At 41.4% G+C, this 20,516-nt stretch overlaps 1 long non-coding RNA gene across 2 annotated transcripts; it reads right to left on the bottom strand.

Annotated features, from left to right (window-relative positions):
• Positions 1-1,099: 1,099 nt before the first annotated feature.
• On the bottom strand, positions 1,100-20,168 carry LOC106036884 (uncharacterized). Of its 2 annotated transcripts, none has more exons than XR_001207710.3 (3): positions 20,048-20,168; positions 17,888-18,093; positions 1,100-1,313 (listed from the first exon to the last, which is right to left on the bottom strand). It is a non-coding gene; the product is annotated as an uncharacterized lncRNA (long non-coding RNA). The 2 variants fall into 2 exon arrangements; XR_007162353.2 differs by lacking the exon at positions 1,100-1,313 and adding an exon at positions 17,074-17,753.
• Between the last annotated feature and the right edge of the window lie 348 nt (positions 20,169-20,516).

Genomic DNA, 20,516 nt, shown 5'->3' with positions numbered 1-20,516 from the left:
ACAGACTCAGTGGGTGAAATACTAGTCCTACTGAAGTCAAAGACAAAATGCAACTGGCCATGATGTTTCTTTGCACTTACAATGAAAGCAGAGCCACCCATGAGGACTCTTTTTTTTTTTTTTTTAACAAGATTGTTTGATCAAGTCCAAATTAGGGTTGTTAAAAACGGACCTGTCTACCAACAATCAGTTTCAAAAACAATACCCCGCTTTTCTTTCAGTCATTCTTTTAAAGGCCTCCTGATCCTGCCTTTCCATTTGGCACCCCAGAGGGAGGGAAGGATGAAGAAAGTGGATGGAGAATTGACAAAGATGATCTTCACAAATGGAGCAGAGGGCAGACATCTATCTGCTCTAGAAAACTCCCAATGCAAATCACCTAGTCTCCATACCTTTCCCTTCTCCATTGTGAGATCTTTCTGTCCCTGTAGTTGTTCCAGTTCAGTAGTTTATGTGGTTGAACTCTGAAGGGACAGATAAAGTACCTGTAATTTTTATGATTGTTTGTTTATTTGTTTTTCAGTTGTGCCTAGCAGGCAAAATTAACAGCCCCAGTGTAGGTTAACTCACTTTGTTCACTTACAGTATATATGCTTGATTCAAAACTAGTGGGAGTCATTTAGTGGCTTGTAACCTAGCAGTGATTTCTCTAAAACTTACCTATGGCTCCCAGATGTGGAGTTTTGCCACTAATTTCAATAGGGTTATCATGGGACTTCCCATGTGTCAGTCAGGTGAACTCTGCTGTCATTCTGGAGTCTGTGCAGAGAAGATAATCAGAGTTTTAACCCAAATCTATAAAAAAAAAAAAAAAAAAAAGCCCAGGAGCTCTCTAAGTGGGCTGGCCACATGAATGAGAGTTAGATGGGGATGAAGCTGGGTACCTGCCCCTTTTTGCCCAGCCAGCACATCTGTACAACAGACAGCGAGGAGTTTGGGAACATATTGTCAGCCTTGGAAGGGAGAAGAGAAACAGACCCATCCCTCTTCCCCTCCAGTCCTTCAACATTTCTGAGACTCAGGACAAGGTGAGAGATGCATGGTTTAGGCAGCAAGTTTATTACCTCTACCCCTCATCATTTAGCAATCCAGGGATGGATACTGACTATACTCTACAGTACAGGTCAGCCATCCTCCTTCAATAAGTTTAGCCAATTTGAGGGCTGCTGCATCCACTCTTCAGGCACGATGCCAATTCATTGTCAGTATCCCATTTTCCTCTCTTCATGCATGATGTACCAGGCTGAAGAGAAGTGGTTTTCTTCTTGATTTGAAGGCAGAGCAAAAGAGTTTGGCACAGGTCAGGAGCTCACCTGTGGTGAGGAAGAAGGAAGGAAGGGAAATGCATGTTCTGCTCGGGAGAAATTCAGTAAATAACTATAAACAGGGATTTGCAGCTGAGATGTGGGCAATGCCAGGCCAAGGTACTTAGAGGCAAAGAGAAGTTTCCAGAACGGCTCCTTCCCTTTCCTTCTGTTATCCACAGCAATAGGTAGGGTGTCTCCAAGCAATAGGGATAATTCTCTGCTCAGAGGGCTCTCCCAGTCACCAGCTGCACAGGCTCTCCAACAAACAGCACGCATCAACAAAATGGCACCACAGACCTCAACTCCCCACAGGCCAATGGTGAAGCTGTGAACCTAAAAGAAATCTTCTGCTACCACATGTAAGATGGGGGTTGGGAGACTCCAGAGGGCAACAGTGACCTCTGAAGGTGGGTGCACCAGAGCCTGAAACTGTTCTGCATACTCTGAAGTTTCAGAGCCAAGCAGGCTGTCGCAGGTCCATAGGACTAAATGCTCACACACACACACACACCTGGCACAAAACGTCCTCCCATCAGGGAGGGAATGAACTAAGCTACTATCTATGGGAAAAATCTGTGAGAAATATCCCTTGGAAGTGTGCCCTCCATTTCCCGCAGACCAGGCCTGGTCTTCACAGTATGTGAAGACAGTAGTTTGTGTTGAAGAAATGCGGAGAGGCCTTGGCCTGTCTCTGATCTTATGCAACCTATTTGCAGTCCTGCCCTAACCCCACCTATACTATTCCTGGATACATGTGGATTTCAAATGCTGGTATACTATAATTATCTCTTACAAGTTTATGTAAAACCTTTCCTACAGCTAGTCTGCATAAACCCAGCCTCTGGTTCTCATAAAAATGGCCTATATTCGCTTGGTTACTCTCTATCTCTGCTTTCCCACCTGTTGTGAACTCAAGTGGCAAGGACTTGGGTGGGGCAGGAGGGGCATTTTTGTATTGACAGTAAAGCCTATGTTACCATTTTGAAAGTCACAAGTTAGGTTAGTTATGGTTTTGGCACAACTAATAAAATACCAAGTACAGTGTTGATGGCCAAGGTGGGGTCCAGACCCTCAGAAGTGGAAGGGACAAATCATGAGAGGTGTGGGTCTGTTTCAGCCTCCTTGCTTTTGCAGATTTACAGGGTGTGAGTTCACAGGAGGCACAATGTTTTTGCATGGTTGGATGTCCACCTGTATTTGATGGGCAAGTGGTGAGACTGAGAGCAGCCTTCCCATGTGCTGCTGGAAGCTGAGCACCCCAAACCACAGCTCTTCTGGCAGCTAGGTTGTATGGAGGACAGACAGCAGCTATCACAGCTCTCTTCTGGACCAGGACTGTGGAGCAAAGCAGTGACAGGAAGCTGGAAGGGACCTCCAAATGGAAAATGGAAAGAGCACTTTGGGGGAGGAGCCCCCAGGAGTGTAAAGTGGAAAAATCCAAGCAGTTCTACTGTTTTTACCCGTCAACTTTGTTCTGTTGTTTCATCTGTGGGTTATTTTTCTTTTGTATACACACTTCACTGTTTCTGTCTCCTTAAAGCTTTCTCTATCTTTCTGTTCTGCTGTGCAAAGCATCAGGGATGCATGGCAAGTTGATTATCCTCATGAAGCAGCTAGCATAACATTGAGATTCAGGCATTTTCTTTATCATTAGCCTAACAAAGCATATAGAGTTGTAGCTAACTGGAAAGATACAGTACATTATTATTGTTATTATTTCTATTTTTGAAAATGAGGACACCGTGGTGTGGGGAGGGGGTGGGCTGCATGAGTGCCTAGACCGACAGTCATTTAATCTGAAATGGAGAGCGAAATGTAATTGGTAGGCTTATACTCATTAGTATGCTGCAGCCTGGATCTATGATTCCTATTAGAAAAAATATTAAAGGGCCACCGTTCGGGGAATTGAAGGTGGCACAAACAATTTAGTGCAGTTTTTCATCAATATCTTGTAGAAGGGTTGCACCTTTTTGACTTTTAAGATTAGAATGCAATATTTAAGGAGAATGTACTCCATCAGCTTTACTTGCAACCTGGCACATCGTCCTTTGAAATATAAATCTTTTGAAAGCAGAATAATTTCTTTGTTAGTCTTCAGTCTGTATCCTTGGGCTGGAATAGTTATTTGGGCTTTCGGTTTTATGTGGCTTATGTGCACCAAAATAAAACACAAGCAAAACAAAAAGCCAAAGGGAAAATGCCATTCATATTCTTATGATCTGACAGAAAGAAAAAGCATTACAAAATCAGAATGTGTATTTTTCTTATATATACTTCTAATAAAAAAAAAAAAGTGAATGATAATCTTTTCAATAAAACAATGGTACAAAAAACCTTCAAGGCTTCAGAGAAAATTACACTCTCTTTTCTTTATAAAACATTAAGTATTTAAAAGAATATAATTATTTATGCATTATTTATAGTCAATACTTCCATTTTTAATTGTGACCGAGTTAAGTTAGATTTGTTGCCAGACTTAATGATAAACTCCTTAACACAAGATATTTTCTCAGCCTGCTAGAGATGATCATAAACTCCCTGCTCTCTTAAGGAAAAATAAACCTATACAAAATGCTAGGTATGTGACAGCAGTGGAGATACATGGTACTCAAGTGGAGAAACATGATGCATCAAAGTCGTGTTATAAAATGGCTTTGTTTTGATACACCAAGATATGAATCAAAAGAGAGCCAATGAAAAAAATTCTTCATTAAGTTCCCAAAGTCAGAGTGTATCCGTAGCAAAGTCAGAGATCATGAGCTTAGAACGGATGGTATAGTTTCTTCTCAATTACTTATTTACGTATTTTAATAATAAGTTTTATTTGAAAGCATCCCCTTCCAGTTTTCTGAAACTATCACATATGCAATTGCTTAAACATGTTTTAGAAGCCCTCATACAAGCAAAGATTAAAGAGTCAGCCTAATTCCTTTCTAATACAGAGACAGTTTAATGTATTACATTTAATCACAATATTGTAATTCATTCACCTAGAAATTCATTAATCATAATTCACGCTGCAAGAAAGCATATTAAAACATAGTGACAGTGGCAAGCAGATCTGTGTTCACGGCAATGTTATTTAAACAACTGCATAGACTTGTAGTTATGCAATTAACCTGCAGTAATAATCTTTGTTTCTACTATTAAACATACCTCATCTGGAAGACAGCCCAAACTGACTGTATAAATATCACTGAGCTAATGGTTTTACTTTGGCTGGTACAGCGGCAGCCAGTCACTAGCAGTGTTCCCTCGGGCTCAATTGTAGGGCCAGTTCTGTTCAACATTTTTTTCAATGGTCTGGATGCAGGAGTTGAATGCATCCTTAGCAAGTTCACTGATGATACTAAACTTGGAGATGCTGTTGACTCTCTGGAAGAACAAGAGGACTTGCAGTGGGATCTAGATATCTTGGAACATTGGACAATCAACAACAGCAAGAAGTTCAACAAAGGTAAATGCAGGGTGCTGTACCTGTGATGGAATAATGCTGGACACGGGTACAGACTAGGAGATGGGTGCCTGGAGAGCAGCTCTAAAGAAAGGGATCTGGGGGGTGCTGCTCAACAGCAAGCTCAATATGAGCCAGCAGTATGCCCTGACAGCCAAGAGGGCAAATTTTGGGGTGCATTAAACACAGCATAGCCAGCCAGTCAAAAGAGATGATTCTCCCTCTATATTTAGCATTGGTGCATCCTCACCTTGAATATTGTGTGCAGTTCTGTACTCTAAAATATAAGAAGAATATTAAAATACTTGAAAGCATCCAGAGGAGGGCAACAAAGCTGATAAAAGGGCTGCATGGCATGTCCTATGAGGAGAGGCTGAAGACTCTTGGTTTGTCTTGTTTGGAGAAAAAGAGGCTAAGAGGCAACCTCATTGCTCTCTACAGCTTCCTGCGGAGCAAAAATGGAAAGTGAGGTGCCAGTCTCTTCTCCCCGATAACCAAAGATAGAACATTCAGGAATGGCACAAAGCTGCACCAGGGGTGGTTCAGACTAGATATTAGGAAAAAAGTTCTTCACCGTGAAAAAATTCTTTACCATGAATTTCTTTTCTGAAGGTGGCTAAACATTGGAACAGGCTTTGAAGTGAAGTGGCTGATGCTCCATGCCTGTCAGTGTTCAAGAGGCATCTGGATAATGTCCTTAATAATATACTTTAACTTTTAGTTATCCCTGAAGTGGTCTGGCTTCTAGATGATCTTTGTAGGTCCCTTCCAACTTAACTATTCCATTTTATTCTAGTATTTCTGTCCTGTATCTTGATGAAACAACTCTTGGGGGCCCCTTAATTTTTGAGTTCTTTGTGTTTAGGTCTTGGTCTCACTCATTTCACATTCTAACTTTGAACCTGAAATGGAAGTTCTCATTGCTGATGGGTAAGAAATTCAGATAAGATAGGAAGGTGGATACCTTTGTTTCTTCTGTTTTTTGTTTGTTTCTTTTATTTGTTTATTTTTTTTTTTTTATGGTGTTTTTCATTTAGTACTGATGAGGCTTCTATCTGGCTGTTTGGCTAGGATGAAAATGACAATTGTGGAATTGTGAATCGTATCAGCATGTCATTAGTAAAACTATGTATTATTTATATAGCGTGCACAGAATTCTGGAGATTTTACATGCACATAATCAAACTATTCCCTATTCCCAAAGTTAGGAGTTGTTGCTGAGTAGTTATTACTAATAAGTAAAAGGAGGCTGGGACACAATACAAGCATACAAACTCATGACTGCAATATTTGAAGTAATTTCTGTAGTCTTTTTCCTTAAGTCTTTTTCCTTTAGTCTTTTTCATGATTCTCTCTCATTTCCTTATCTTAACTAACTTCACAGCCATCCATGCCCACAACTGCTCCCATACCCGATGGAAGCAGATAACACAGCAGTGCGCAGCTGGCCCCAGCTCTTTAGAGTGCTTTCAAGGTGCTCAGGTTTTCTGGTGTATCCTATGGGATTGTAAGTTTTTAGCAGATGTCCTCTTTTTGCTTGGAAGATCCTGAGCCACTTCATATCATCTTGTTGGAAGCAGGAGCTTAGGCACAGGAGACCTGCGATCTCTGCCATTTGTTTCCAGCACTGGATCTCACAGCGAAGTCTAGAGGTACATCTGCATGGAGAAGCTAGCACAGCAACCAGCCCACATGAAAGCTGGCATATGCCTTCCTCTGCATGTCAACCATGCCAGCATGGGCTGAAGCTGATGTCCATCACAAGAAGGTTCTGTGAGCAGATGAGGTGAAATCAATGCCACCGGCATGCAAAAGGGGTGGGGTGGTGCTTAGCTAAAGAAGCCCTGAGGACCTGATGTGCTCACATGGCTCCCAGCACTTAGGTGGAAGCTGGCTGCTCTGAGTTGAAAGAAGGAGAACAAAAATCTTATTGCCTTGGTAGGGTGAAAAAATGGGTTTATGCCTCTTCCAGAAACTGTATGCTAGTAGAGTGGTTGACATTTAGTTGATTTGCAGAGACAATCTTTTTGCTGCCATTGGTCAATGGGGCATGCTTCAAATGTTGCCTGTAGACCTGTAGGTGCTTTGTAATAGGTGACTCCTGTAAAAAATGACAGAAAACTCATTTGCTGACAGCTGTGGGAACAGAGGTTTTTAACAGAATAGCAGTTTCACAATACACTGCTTATCAAGTGATTCCTCAGGGATTATTATTTACACTCGAGGAAATCAGCATTCAGAATCTAGTCGAACACAGGAGGTGTCATGCAATATTGGTGTGAAGAGGGGAGAAGCTGACATTTCAGGAGAATCACACTGGCACAGCCTTGACTGAAGGCAGCATGGTCAGACTGACAACAGAGCAAATATGAGATACCAGAAGATTTGGAGGGGGTGGGATTTTTTTGTCACCAGTGCACTACAAAAAAGAAGAGTATTACTCCACAAATACAAGTACAAAAACTTTGTATTTAGCCTGAAAGTCTGTAAATCAGGCTTTGATCATTTCAGTGTGGCTGCAGGCATGCAGGGGACCTGGGTGAAATGATTGAAGTAGATATCCAACCATTCCTGCTATTTTCTCTGTGAAAAGTTTCCAGAAAATGCCAAACTCCTCGGTGTAACTGTCAGGGCCCTGCAGGGGCTGGCAGACCCAGCCCCATGGGTTTGTCAGGGCAGGGCCTGCCAGCCAGAGCCTGTGCCACCCTCTAGTCGGGAGCAGGGCACCAGGGCAGCCACAGCCCCCTGGGGCACCGGACACGTCCCTGGGGTTAGGGTTTGGCTGAGACCAGGCTGGGATTTGGGCCCACTGGCATACCTGAGCATGGCAAGGCTGTGGGGAGACGGAGCCCAGCCCTGCTGCAGCCTTGCTGGGACAGGGGCTGACAGCACTGGAGGTGACGTGGTGTCCTGGGTCATGGGCCAGTGGAGGAGGCTTGGGGGTCTGAGCTGGGACAGGCAGAGTTGGGGGTGCCCTCAGGCCCCTGAAAATAGTCACTTACACCTCGTGTTTATTAAGACAAATGGATGTGCATGTGTGTAAGCATGCAGTCTGTGGTTTAAAATCAGAACTCAGAAGTACGACTGAACACTCAGAAGTGATGATATGGGGGTTAAAAAAAAAAAAAAAAACCAACAGTATGCTGCTATTTAGTCTTGTCTCCTCCCTGGAAAGCACCTATTTTGACTGTGAGAGTAAAATAAGTGCTTATGTTTGGAGGAAGAGACACGTTGAGTCTATGTGTGCTGTTTAGATAGCTTATACATAAAAGCTTGTGATTCAAGGAGCCAACTGTCTCGCTGAGATAGGCAGTACCAGAAGAAGAAGCATTAAACTGAGAGATCAGATAGCATGTAATAATGCAAAGGGAGACAAGCAAAATCCTCTTGGTGAGTGTATGCTGTGGGTGCAGATGTTATGGCGTTAAGTTTACACTTCCCAGGTTTCCTTAAATACTGCCTGACAGACTAGTCTGGCACTTGAGGTGATAGCAGAGGATGTCCAGGGAATGGAGCATTGTGCTGGCTGGGAAAACCTGAACCATAACCTCAAGACTATTGTGCCCAGCAGGAGAGAAAATATTCAAGCCACAAAAAAAAAAAAAAAAAAAAAAAAAAAAAAAAAAAAAAGGCTGTTAGCACAAGTTCAGGCATCTCAGATGGGAAGGGGAATACAAACCGATAGCTGAGAAGATATGACTGCAAAGCAGGAGAGAAGGAGATGAAGGCTATGGGCAGAGAGTAAAAATAGAGTCCAGGAGAGGAGTCTGAGACATCGGGCATAACGGGATCTCAGGGACTGAAGCAAGGGCAGAAGATTGCAGGTCCCTGGTTGCCTGGCTTACAGACAGTAGAGTCACTATCAAACAGTTGTTTCATGGTTGGCTGTCAAAATGACTATCAGCTTTGCAGAGGAAAGAAATTAAGGGTCAGTGAGAAAAAGGAAGGGTGCAGCATATGTTGTTACGAGGATGACCTGGTAGCTAAGTACCTAGGGTGGGATACAAAGGAGGAGGAAAGAAAAAAGTACTTGAGGGGTACAGTCTCCCTTGAAGCCATTAGAACCAGCCTGGTAGAGCCTGCAGCTAAAACCAGAGCTGTGCACAGCAGGTCAGACAGGTGGGGAAGCTGGCAAAAGAACATTGCTATATATAAAATTAAAAAAAAAAAAAAAAAAAAAGACAGCTGTAACTGTGCTTTTGACAGTTGATTTAACTGCTCACTTTTAATTATATTTTGTCATTTGAAGTGAAATGTATTCCCTTGAAATGTTTTACCCACATAGCTCTTAGCCTTTCTTCCAATTACATCGCACCCATCCTCTTAAAGATTAACAAGCTTTAATGAACTCTATTGTTGTTAATTCATCTCCCTTTTATTTTGACAGTGTGACTTTTGTTTACAATTAGTACTGCTAATGCTATGCAGGGTCGTGTGGGTCGAAAGAAAGAAAAAGATTTCTCTTCAACACGGTAAGACAACAAATGAGTCCATTCCTCTGGAGCGCTTGTTAGTTTTGTTTTGTTTTGTTTTTAATGAAGAAAAATCTCCCAGAAATAGATCTTCTGGTGGGACTTAATCAAACTTAAGCATCTGATTCCAAAAGGCACCTTTGAAAACTCTCCTTCAGCTGCAATGTATGTCTGGAAGGACCTAGGTTTCATAGATATTGGGGATTTTTGCTTAGTTTCTTAAGGAAGTAAGACTGATGTGATCATCCAGTACATTTTTTTTTAACCTACAAATCCTCTTCAAGTCCTTTTTGAACTCATTATTTAGTTTCAACCAGATTTGAAAGCAGAATGACAGTCTTAAATATATTAAATTCCACATGTTTGATGAAAATAAACAGCTGTGTAGAGGAGTAAGACTTTAATTAGGGTACCTACTATGAGAAAGCCTGCAGCATGAGCTTAATCCTTATTAGCCACTGAAGACTCTATGAGAGAGAAAGAGAGGGGGAATAAGAAATCCCAGCTGTGGTCTGAGACGTCTCTGGTCAGAACTCATATTCTCTCAGGCAGTAGCTAATCCAACAAAGAAACCAGCTTTGGGGTGCATTACTTGTAGAATTTCTCCTTTACCTCAAGTATTACATTAGTTAATTATTTTATTTATTTAACTGTGAAAATTTCTAAAAATTCAGTTTGATACCTATCAACTTCACCCAGTGTTAAAAGAGCCAAGCAGCCCATTCTCAACCTGAGATCAAGTGCCCAGGACTGCTCTTGGGCAAGGGCAGAGGTGCATCTGAAGCTCTGGCAGTGTGCACTAAATAAGCTCAAAGATGATGTAGTAGACTGTTTATGATGTTATAGATTGTACTGGTTTAGAGACTCACTTGGGATGTCAAACACTACACTTTGGTTCTTGTTCTGGAGTTGTTCCATTCAACAGTGTTGGAACCCAAGTCTCTCTTCTCACAAAAGCCGCATTCTTTCTTTAAGCTATGGGATTTATATTATCTGTGAGTTTTCTCTATAAATATCTCTCATCAGGCCCTTCCTCCTGGTTTTCATACCTGTCTTGCATTATTTTAATATAGTGGCACACACTCAGGAGAGGGGCTGCTTAGCATCCTTTCCCAAGCTAGCCTATAGCTCCCTTGCTTGTCCTGTGTATACAGAGTGAGGAGATATAAATAAGAATTAACTGGGCCAGAAGAGGAATTGGCATCAAGAACTGAGAACCCACTCAGGCCTTGTAAACAAAGAAGGAGTATAGAATAGCAGAATCACCGAGTGGCCGAGGTTGGAAGGGACCTCTGAAGATCACCCAGTCCAACCCCCCTGCCAAGCAGGATCACCTAGAGCACATTGAGCAGGACAGCATCCAGGTGGGTTTTGAATATCTCCAGAGAAGGAGACTCCACAGCCTCTCTGGGCAACCTGTTCCAGTGCTTTGTCACCCTCACAGTAAAGAAGTACCCTCTCATATTCAGCCAGAACCTCCTGTGCTTCAGTTTGTGCCCATTGCCTTTTGTCCTGTTGCTGGGCACCACTGAAAAGAGACCGACTCCATCCTTTCCGCACCCTCCCCTCAGATATTTATATACATCAGAAGTCAGTCTTCAAGAGGTAGTTCTGGCAGTGACTTCTGCCTGAGGGACAGGACTTACTGCTGTCATTAGCTGCATGTGTCAATTAGCTCCAGGCAGTTAGGAAATTATTCTCACCATATTCTCACTCCCTTATTTTTGCTGGTGTTCTACCTTCCCATACAAGAAGTCTTTGCACAGGTACAAGGGATAACAGTGCCTCTCTTTCCCTGGTACACTGCAGACTATTCAAGAACGCATGGGTCATACAATCCTACGACACCACCTCATAGGTAACACATATGTAGAGGCTCTGCAAGATGCTGAGCTCCGTTAGTTCCTACAGGACTACTGGTGTTCAGTTTGACTACGATGGGGAGCTGGCACTTCAGCAGAGAGCCCCAGGGTAATGATCACTAGGAGCACTAGTATGTGGCTTTTCAAACCTCTTCTGGATAATGCAAGAGTCTGATGAATATTATATTTTTAATAGTTCAACTCTGCTTGGCATAATAATTTTCTGCCTATGGTGTCATGGAGGTGTCTGTCTCAGAACAGCCAATAGCACAAAAAATGTGGTGTTCACAACTTCTTTTTTTCATGCATTCATGCAGAGGAGGTACCTTTAGATTCCTCTGGTGGCTGGTGAAATCTAAACATAAAAGAGTTCCTGTCTTTGATGAAGTCAAATATTAGACTCCTGAACTGAGATCAGAATCAACAGTGGAACATTTAGATGTAGGCACACATAACTTTGTTTGTTGTCAGTTTTCTCCCAGGAAAAAGGAGATGATCAGTGGTTTCAAACAGAGCATAGACTTTAATTGCTTAGTTATTTGCCAGGAGGTAGTAGTCACTAATATGTGACTACACTGTACAAATTGCTTCTGTAAAGTAAACTGGTATTTTTACAGGAACGTGAATGAGATGCTCAAACTGAATTTGAATAGAATTGGAGCAGCTGACTCTTTAAATCCCTTGTGAAAAACATGGACATAGCCTATTACCACTGTACCAGAGCATGTTTGGAACACTAAGGATTGGAATTATTTTTTCAGAACCTGAATACTGTTAAGTTTGAGCCATTTCGCATTCTGTGACAGCAAAACAGATTAATTGTATCTCAGGCTCCATTTTCAGTATGTTTGTCACCAGATTGGGTGAATAGGATCGTAATCCTTCTATTCAGCTGAACTGCAGCTTACTGCATGACCTTTTCAACAAATGTATTTTAATTAGCTGTATGTTCACCTTCTTCCTATTGCTGAAAGCAGGAAAAATGGATTATCGACAGTATGGGGTATTATATATTTAACCTTTTAGGCTGAGAATTTGGACTGGTGTGAAACCAATCTGTATGGATAGCTACCAATGTTGTACAGGTCAAACTGTGGCTAAGCCACAGCTTAATTTTGTACTTTCCGGTGTATATAGTGTACAACTCTGGAACCACAAAATGTTGGTGGTAATTAAATCATCTTTGAAGTTTTCTTCCCTAATTCTTGTCCTTCCCCTTTGTTAGTGGCACCCTCAATCTTTGCATCTAAATGGCATGACAAGGGTCCCTGGTACGTGTTTTGTGCAGAGGTGAAGCAATACTGAAAACATTTGCCCGTCTTGTAAAAATATCTAATTCCAGTCCATTGGTCAAGTACAGCCAGGTCCAATGGCAACATATGCAAAGGGAGAGGGCTGATCAGAGAATCGGTACTTCAGAACACTCCCTAAATGGAACTAATTCATATTTTACTAAAATGGGTAGGAATCCCATAGGAGGGCATATTCTACTGTGGAAGTGTTGGGCAGTGGCTTACCCTTCAATCTGCAGCCTTAAAAGTCTTCAGAGGCTTCTTGTTAAAATAAAAAGAATGTTGTTAGATCTCTACCCTCTGATGCATTTTGTGGTTTTGGCCATGGCTCTCTGTAAATGCTACAGGTGGACTCACTTGAGGATAGTGAGTCTTACTCAACAGCCTTATTCAGAAACCTCAGTTGTCTCCCATGGCATCCTGCTGGAACCCTAGAGTGAGTCACAGGCATTCAGAGACTATGTTAACATTTTTGTCCCAGAGGTGCTATTTTGACCTTGGGATATTGCTCCATCTCTCTGACACCCCCACCCCCATCACCCAACCCTTTATCTGTCTTGTCAGTTCAATGCAGTCTCTTGCAGGCGGTGGCTTACCATTACCTGTGTATCCACATGTTGCCTAGCTAAATGCAGCTGCATGCAGTGTAGCTGGTGTGATGCAAATGCATTGTCAGTGCTAATCCAGGACAAACGAGGGAGGACACCTGTGTGGTTCAACCTTAACCAGCAAGGGAGTTCATATGAAAAATGCAGCTACTACAGCATTCAGTCCTCTGCATTTCCACATCTCGACCCAAGTCCCTGCACCAGAGCCCACTCTGAGCTGCTGGGAAGCTCACTGGCTGTGCTGCGGCCAGGCTGTGCTGGGAGGAGAGACGCCAGCCCATGCACTGGGGCCAGCAATACAGCCTCAGCACTGTGTGCAGCCCTGGACTGCCATGGAGAATGAGGCACTCGCAGCTATGGGTGCTCACAGAACAATTTGGACCCCACTAGAGGGGACTGTGAATAGCTTCTGGTTTTCAGGAAACATAAATGACAAGCTATCAACCCCAGCAATTGGTTTCTATCAGCTTATATTGGTTACATTTTCAAAGCTATGTTCAAAAGAAAAAGGGCAAGAAATATAATGCTTCAATGATACTGCCATTTGCTAGATTCCCTTAATAAGCCAGCTGTGAATAGATGAAATTGCTTTGTGAACCTGCCGCATGAAGCACACGTTCCTGGTAGTTTTCTCATGCAGAGGAATAGCTGCAGAGGTTACAAAACGCCCGATGGATCAGCAGAGCAATTCTGCTGCCAATACCCTGAGTCAAGTTAACTCCTTTGGAAGGGTGCAAGGGAGGAGTACATGCAATGAGGTCATTTTGACCTCTCTCTAGCCAGACGCAGGCACCTATAGCAGCGATGAGGGCAGGAGGCTAACCCAGATAAGGGAGAACAAAACAAGTGCCAGTTTGATATACGAGTACATACTAAGCTTTAAGCCTGGCTCCTGCCCTTTTCTGTGTGTAATAAATGAAATGACCTTCCAGTTAAAGTGTAAGAGATTGGAAAAGACAAAGCCGAGCAGCGAGGCCCTTTTTCCCAGTGCATACCCACATTAGAATTCTGCTCTCACGCTCTCGCAAAGGAAAACTGTAGCTTGAAGAGAAAACAACATAGCATTAAGCCATCCTGGTGTCAAATATTGTAAAAGAAAACAGTTAACGACACAAACTCACTGCATTCTCATTAACAGCTTTGGGTATAATAGCCTCCCTCCCTCAACACCAAACAGGATTTCTTAGTACTCTTTTGTGCTTAAGCCTCCAACTTGGCAATTCCACCCGGCCTGCTGCTCATAAACTGTAACTCCTTTGTCATTCCCAGGTATTTTGTGTGGTTTTTGCTTTTATTGTGGCTTGAAACTATTTTATGACTGCGTTCTATTGTTGTTCTGTGTACAGTAGGTAATGAAACACCTTTATCTGCATCTTTTGCTTCTTTCTTTTATTCTCCCGGCTTAATGACATTATTGTGAGCACCACTGGGACTGTTATGCAGATGTACTGCATACTGGAGAAGTTGCTGCTTCAGGATAAGCCATTACTTTTTGTTGCCCCCACAGGCCTGGGAAAGATAGCTATTACAAACAACTTCCTGCGACAGTTACCTCATGAAAAATATGTTGTATGTCAAATTAACTTCTCAGCGCAGGCCTCAGCTAATCATACCCAGGACATCTTCCTAACGAAAGTCGAAAGGTACCCAGAGTTTTAATTAAAATCAAATATGTAATTGTGCTTAGTTTACTCCACAGAGATTATCCACAAAATAATATGAAATGCTCTCCTTCCATTCCTGACAGAACAAATGAAGGCTGATTTGTTTCTCCGTGTAATGTTTATTACTGGGGAAACTACACTTTAACCAATGTTGACAAATATTCTGATTTATGGGGAATTTCATACAGATATCATCCAGAAACTACATCTCCTTAACTTTGTCTTCTTAGCTGGTTTTGCTTAGAATGATTCAGCTGCCTGTCCCTGGATATTCTTCCATCTAAAGCATATTAAAAGGAATCACCAGATTGTGTCCCAACCAGTAAAGAGAGCCATCTGTTAGGGAAAGGTCTGAACAGTAGGCTATATATGGTACTCGCCAACACATGGAGGGCAAAAAGATCAACTGGAAGAATGGCAACATCCAGGGGATTATATCTAGAAAATGGCTAGCTCTTCAGCATCTAAATCATGCATTTTTAATTCATCACATGGCAGACAAACAAGTCAAACATTAATTGGCATGATAAAAGGGAGCTCATACTGTATTCTACACCTTTCAGTGTGGAGATCCTTGCCTGTCAGACAGCCTGGGCAAAATTTGGATCTTTGCATTTGCAAGCACCAGAAATGAGATCTGTGGGCAACACCAGTTATTAATGAAAATAAAAAAGTGAGGAGAAAGTGCTGAAAACACTCAGCATGGGCATGAGTCGTTAAGAATGTTATGGATGATATTTTTGCTGTTAAAATGTACTGTAATAATTGCAGCTTCCCTAAGCAAACAAAATTAAGAGTTAGACATAACATGAGTAGTTCAACTCCATCAAGAATACATTTTTATGCACACTGGAGTTTGATAAATATTATTATGAAAACTGACAGACTCTACTGAATGAAGAAATATATCCTACCAACAGTACAAAGGACTAGAAAATGCTGTGAGGCTATTTGCTGAAGAGGCTCACAAGTCACAATCATTTTCATCTCTAGATAGTCTAAGATAAAACCACTCCATCTATTTTTATTTTATATTTATATTTATATTTTTCTTTAAGCTGTGTTTCCAGACTTCTGTCATCATCAAAGAGAATATTAAGGTAGTTTAAGCAGGCGGTCTGGAATAACTAGACACCCAAAAATGGCGATTACCAGTGCTGGCAAGTTCACCATAAGATTGTGCTCTCTGAGGTGGGCAGCTGGACTGTTTTAGCCACATTGTAATAGAAATTTACTTGAAAATGAGGAAAATTCTCAGGAGGGAACCATTTGCAATTCATACACATACTATTTTTTATTATTATTATTTTTAATTTTTACGTACACAATGTCCCAAGAAATCCAATCCAGGTAGAGTTTATCTTAAAGAAATGGTATGCAAAGAAAAACTGACAAGCCCCGAGATTTAAAAAAAAAAAAAAGTATGGATACACTAAAATATGGTTTCCTCCCTTCTGGTACCTCTTCCCTCGGTCCCTATACTCATCTCTTCCATCACATACACACACACTGACTGCCTTCTTCATGAATAGGCTGTTCCAGTGTGTCTGGTTAGAAATATAGCACTTCAATAGGCTCTAGGAGAGTGCTAGTTCAACGTAGAGAAGGTCAAAATTGCCAAATTTTGATTACTAACATTATCATTTTCTTCTTTATAAAAATGATTAGAAAAGTCCATGTTTGGATGACTGATTGCAATGGATTAGCTATGAAATGAATGAGAACATGAAGATTTTAAAGAAAAGAAAAGAAAAGAAAAGAAAAGAAAAGAAAAGAAAAGAAAAGAAAAGAAAAGAAAAGAAAAGAAAAGAAAAGAAAAGAAAAGAAAAGAAAAGAAAAGAAAAGAAAAGAAAAGAAAAGAAAAGAAAAGAAAAGAAAAGAAAAGAAAAGAAAAGAAAAGAAAAGAAAAAAAAGAAAAGAAAAGAAAAGAAAAGAAAAGAAAAGAAAAGAAAAGAAAAGAAAAGAAAAGAAAAGAAAAGAAAAGAAAAGAAAAGAAAAGAAAAGAAAAAAGAAAAGAAAAGAAAAGAAAAGAAAAGAAAAGAAAAGAAAAGAAAAGAAAAGAAAAGAAAAGAAAAGAAAAGAAAAGAAAAGAAAAGAAAAGAAAAGAAAAGAAAAGAAAAGAAAAGAAAAAGAAAAGAAAAGAAAAGAAAAGAAAAGAAAAGAAAAGAAAAGAAAAGAAAAGAAAAGAAAAGAAAAGAAAAGAAAAGAAAAGAAAAGAAAAGAAAAGAAAAGAAAAGAAAAGAAAAGAAAAGAAAAGAAAAGAGAAAGAAAGAAAAGAAAGAAAGAAAGAAAAAGAAAGAAAAGAAAGAAGGAAAGAAGGAAAGAAAAAAGAAAGAAAGAAAGAAAGAAAGAAAGAAAGAAAGAAAGAAAGAAAGAAAGAAAGAAAAAGAAAGAAAGAAAGAAAAAAGAAAGAAAAAAAAAGAAAAAGTAACAAATATCTGGAAAAAGTTAAATATTTTGAAGAAAGTGACTCTCATGCTGTTTTTATATTTGCTTCTGAGCCAAAAGCTGCTGAAGAACTTGAAATGTGGTGTTCCAAATCCATAAGAAAGAGATGTACTTTTTAGTGAGAAACACCAGCTACACAGCTTTGAGAGTTTTTAGGACTCAGAGAGGTTTTCTGTCTGATTCTGCCTTGCCATGATCACTTGTGGTTATTCATTAGAGGCCAAGATCACAGTGGTACAACTTGTAGCATAGTTTCTCATCCACTGGAACAGATAGGGAACATTTCAGAAACATTTACTCAGACTGAGAGAATCTCTAATGTGTGCATCTATAAGCACTTCCTGGGAATGAAATCAAACTGTAGTACAGATGTTGCAGAGCTTCATTCTAAGGTTTCCAGTTGATCCCGGAGACTTGTAAAAGCAAAGAACAGAGAAACTGTTCTTGTACAAAAGGTCATTGTTTGTATTTTATTAACTTTTTTATTGCTAAACATCTGCCACTAAATTGGAAGCCTCAGCACAAAGCATGTTGCACTTTATGTACAAATCAACCCAGTCTAGTCTAGCAAAAGTTGATGCTGGGATGGCACAGCACCCAGCTTGGTCCGTATGGTATAGGTGGCGGTCGCCTTGATGCAGGTGCTCTGAAAGTTAAATGTTTGGAAGCACAGGTAGCAATTTGGAAAAAGGAACCTAGCTGTGGGTGGTCGTGGTGTCAGGGAAGCCCTCACAAAACATCTCCAGTGCAGGTGTTCATGGGGGGCCTGGCAGGGCTCACCTCTGGGTACAGAAGTAAGACGAAGGAAGTCAGATGAATACAGATCCATCCAGACAGTCATCCCCTGAGATCAGTGAGGTGGTGGCCCCAGAGGAGAGAGGCAGAGGGAGTCAGTCATACAGGGTTTTCAGGCAGATTGGAGGCAGCAGGAGGCTGTGACAGAAGTACACGGAGTGCCTTTGGTGTAACAAACACTGCCAAACTGCCTGATAAAAGAGGTGCTTAAGTTACATACAGCACAAGGCAACTTTCTGGTCTATAAAGAAATCAGCTAAAGGAGAACCCATCCTGGATCTGTCAGAGTGATTCAGTCAGTGATTATTTCAGTGGAGTATTTGATCAAATGACTCAAACTTCCAGGCATTTTGTCAACTGACTGAAAATGAACACCAGACGTCTGACTACATGCCTGAAGTCACGTACTGAATTAAGCAGTCAAATAAATAAGGGGACTAACAGTTAGCGCACACAGTGTGCTCTCAAAAATGAGATTTCTTTTATTCCCTGACGACAAAGATTGGACTGCCCTTCTTTGAACTGGTGGGGGAGGAAGGACATCCTGTACTTCTCTGTATCTTGTCCAAACCTTCTGCTGAAGGGCAGTGAGGGGGAGGCGAGGGCTGGAGTGTACCCTCTCCTGTGTCAGTCAAAATATTCTGGCCTGGTATATGAGATGGGGCAAGATGCTCTTCAGGGGCTGATGAAGCAACTTCATCTTCTTCTTTGGAGCTTTTTTTGTGCAGCCTATCTCTCAGAGCAGATTGCATTTACCCACCTGCTGAAGCAAATGTGGGTTGAGTGATGTTCATAGTTTTATTACAGCTTCTGTTTTTGAAGTTCTTTGCCTGAACTGCTTCATCTTTCCTTGGTGGCTGTATTTAATTCTTTTTTTTTTTAAAAAAAAAAAAAAAAAAAAAAAAAGAGGGCGATCTTTGCCAACTTCTCTCACAGACAAGGTGTTTTCAGGTTGTACAGTTAGGGCCCTGAGAAGAAACTTATCTGCTTGCGGTGTTATTTTCCATCAGGGCATAAAGGTAGGTTGCACTGTTAAGCACATCACTTCACGCCTGCTTGGGGAACATGAAGTGCTGTTCTGAAAGGCAAGGAGCAAACCAGCACTTTTCCATGCTTGTCTGCACAGCCCTCTGGTGAGTGAAGGGAACTCCACATCCAAGTTGTCCCTGGAGAGGTAGGGATTAATGCAAACCTTTCCTGTGGGGGGGAGTAAGGGGAAGAGCCTGTCCTTAGCAGCATATCTGGGCCCATTGGGCACTGCTGGAGCTGATGCTTGCTGCTGGGACAGAAATGAAGCCTTAGGACAGGTTATAAGGCAGAGAGAATCTTTGTGGCAGATTTCCCAACATGCAAAAATCTGAAAAGGTACTTTGTGAACTGAAAGTGATATTTCCGTATTCGGAAAAAGGACTTTCTGATTCTAAATATATTCCTGTGAATTTGTTTTATGCTCAGCTTCAAGCTGGAGAGAGCTTGCAGGAGCCCTCTAAACACCCAGTCCCCTTTTTCCTTCCATGCAAAGAAACTACCTGAGAATATGTGGCTGTACAGCTGTTCAACATGGAGGAAAAGTGACCTGCTATGAGTACTGCTGGCGGTTCCCTTCATCACCAGAGAAAAACCCCTCACAAATGGCATCCTGTTGGTATTTCTGCAGGGCTCCCTCATCCAGGTTTCAGAGCAGATCTTACTCATCTAGATGAGTTACCACTTCCATTTATTCTAGGCAAGAGGCCTAAGTTAAAATGGAAATTAATGTGTTTGTTAACTTCCCTCTCATTTATGTTTGTTAGCTTTTCTCTTATGCACAGTGAATTAAAAAATAATAATAGCTAATCATGGCCTGGCAGGGATTTTTAATGGATTTAATTTTTCTCCATCATGCTTACGTGTAATCTCTAACATTCAGTGTTTTATGGGCTTGTTATCACTCTAGTAGTGCTTGTAGAGCATGCTTGGAGTGCTTGCAGAAAAACTGCAGGAAATACGTGCTCCCCAAGACCAACAGGTGCTGGTTACCATTCCCAAGCCAAGCAGCGCATGTTTTGTATCTAGATGGCTGCTTTAGCATGATTCACATCAAAGGGGATTTTGTCTTTCTAACAACCACACTGAGGGAAGGGAGCATTTAAAGGAATGACTTACAGCACGTAATCGGTAGTTGGCCTGGAAACACGCTCGGGCTTGGCCCTTGAACTGCCCTTGCTGCGATGAAGCTGACAGACTCTGCGTGCTTTTTGTCAAAATGAAAGGTGGTTACCTTTCACTGCATTGTGACATATTACATATGAAATTATGACGTTATTACACATGAAATAGTAGAACCTGAACGTTGCCTATGTGGGTATGAGTGATGTGCATGTCGGCTGCCCGGGGGATCAGGACCAGCCGGGGTTCATCACTCTCCCCGCACAGGTCCTGCCACTACCCAGGGGGATATTTAGGTTTTGCCAATCAGCTTTGTTCTATAAAGCATGAATCCATTGTAATGCTCCAAAATAGTGAGGGATTGTTGGTCCATGCAGTGCAAGAAGCACTGTTGCTATGGTAACCAATCCTGTATCATTTTTGGTGTTTCTGCAATAAAAAACAATACATATATATATACGTGCAT

The sequence above is a fragment of the Anser cygnoides genome, chromosome 1 (genome assembly GCF_040182565.1).
Source record: "Anser cygnoides isolate HZ-2024a breed goose chromosome 1, Taihu_goose_T2T_genome, whole genome shotgun sequence".
NCBI lineage: Eukaryota > Metazoa > Chordata > Aves > Anseriformes > Anatidae > Anser > Anser cygnoides.
The sequence above is the reverse complement of the archived record's forward strand: the minus strand, read 5'-3'. Positions and strand labels throughout refer to the sequence as shown.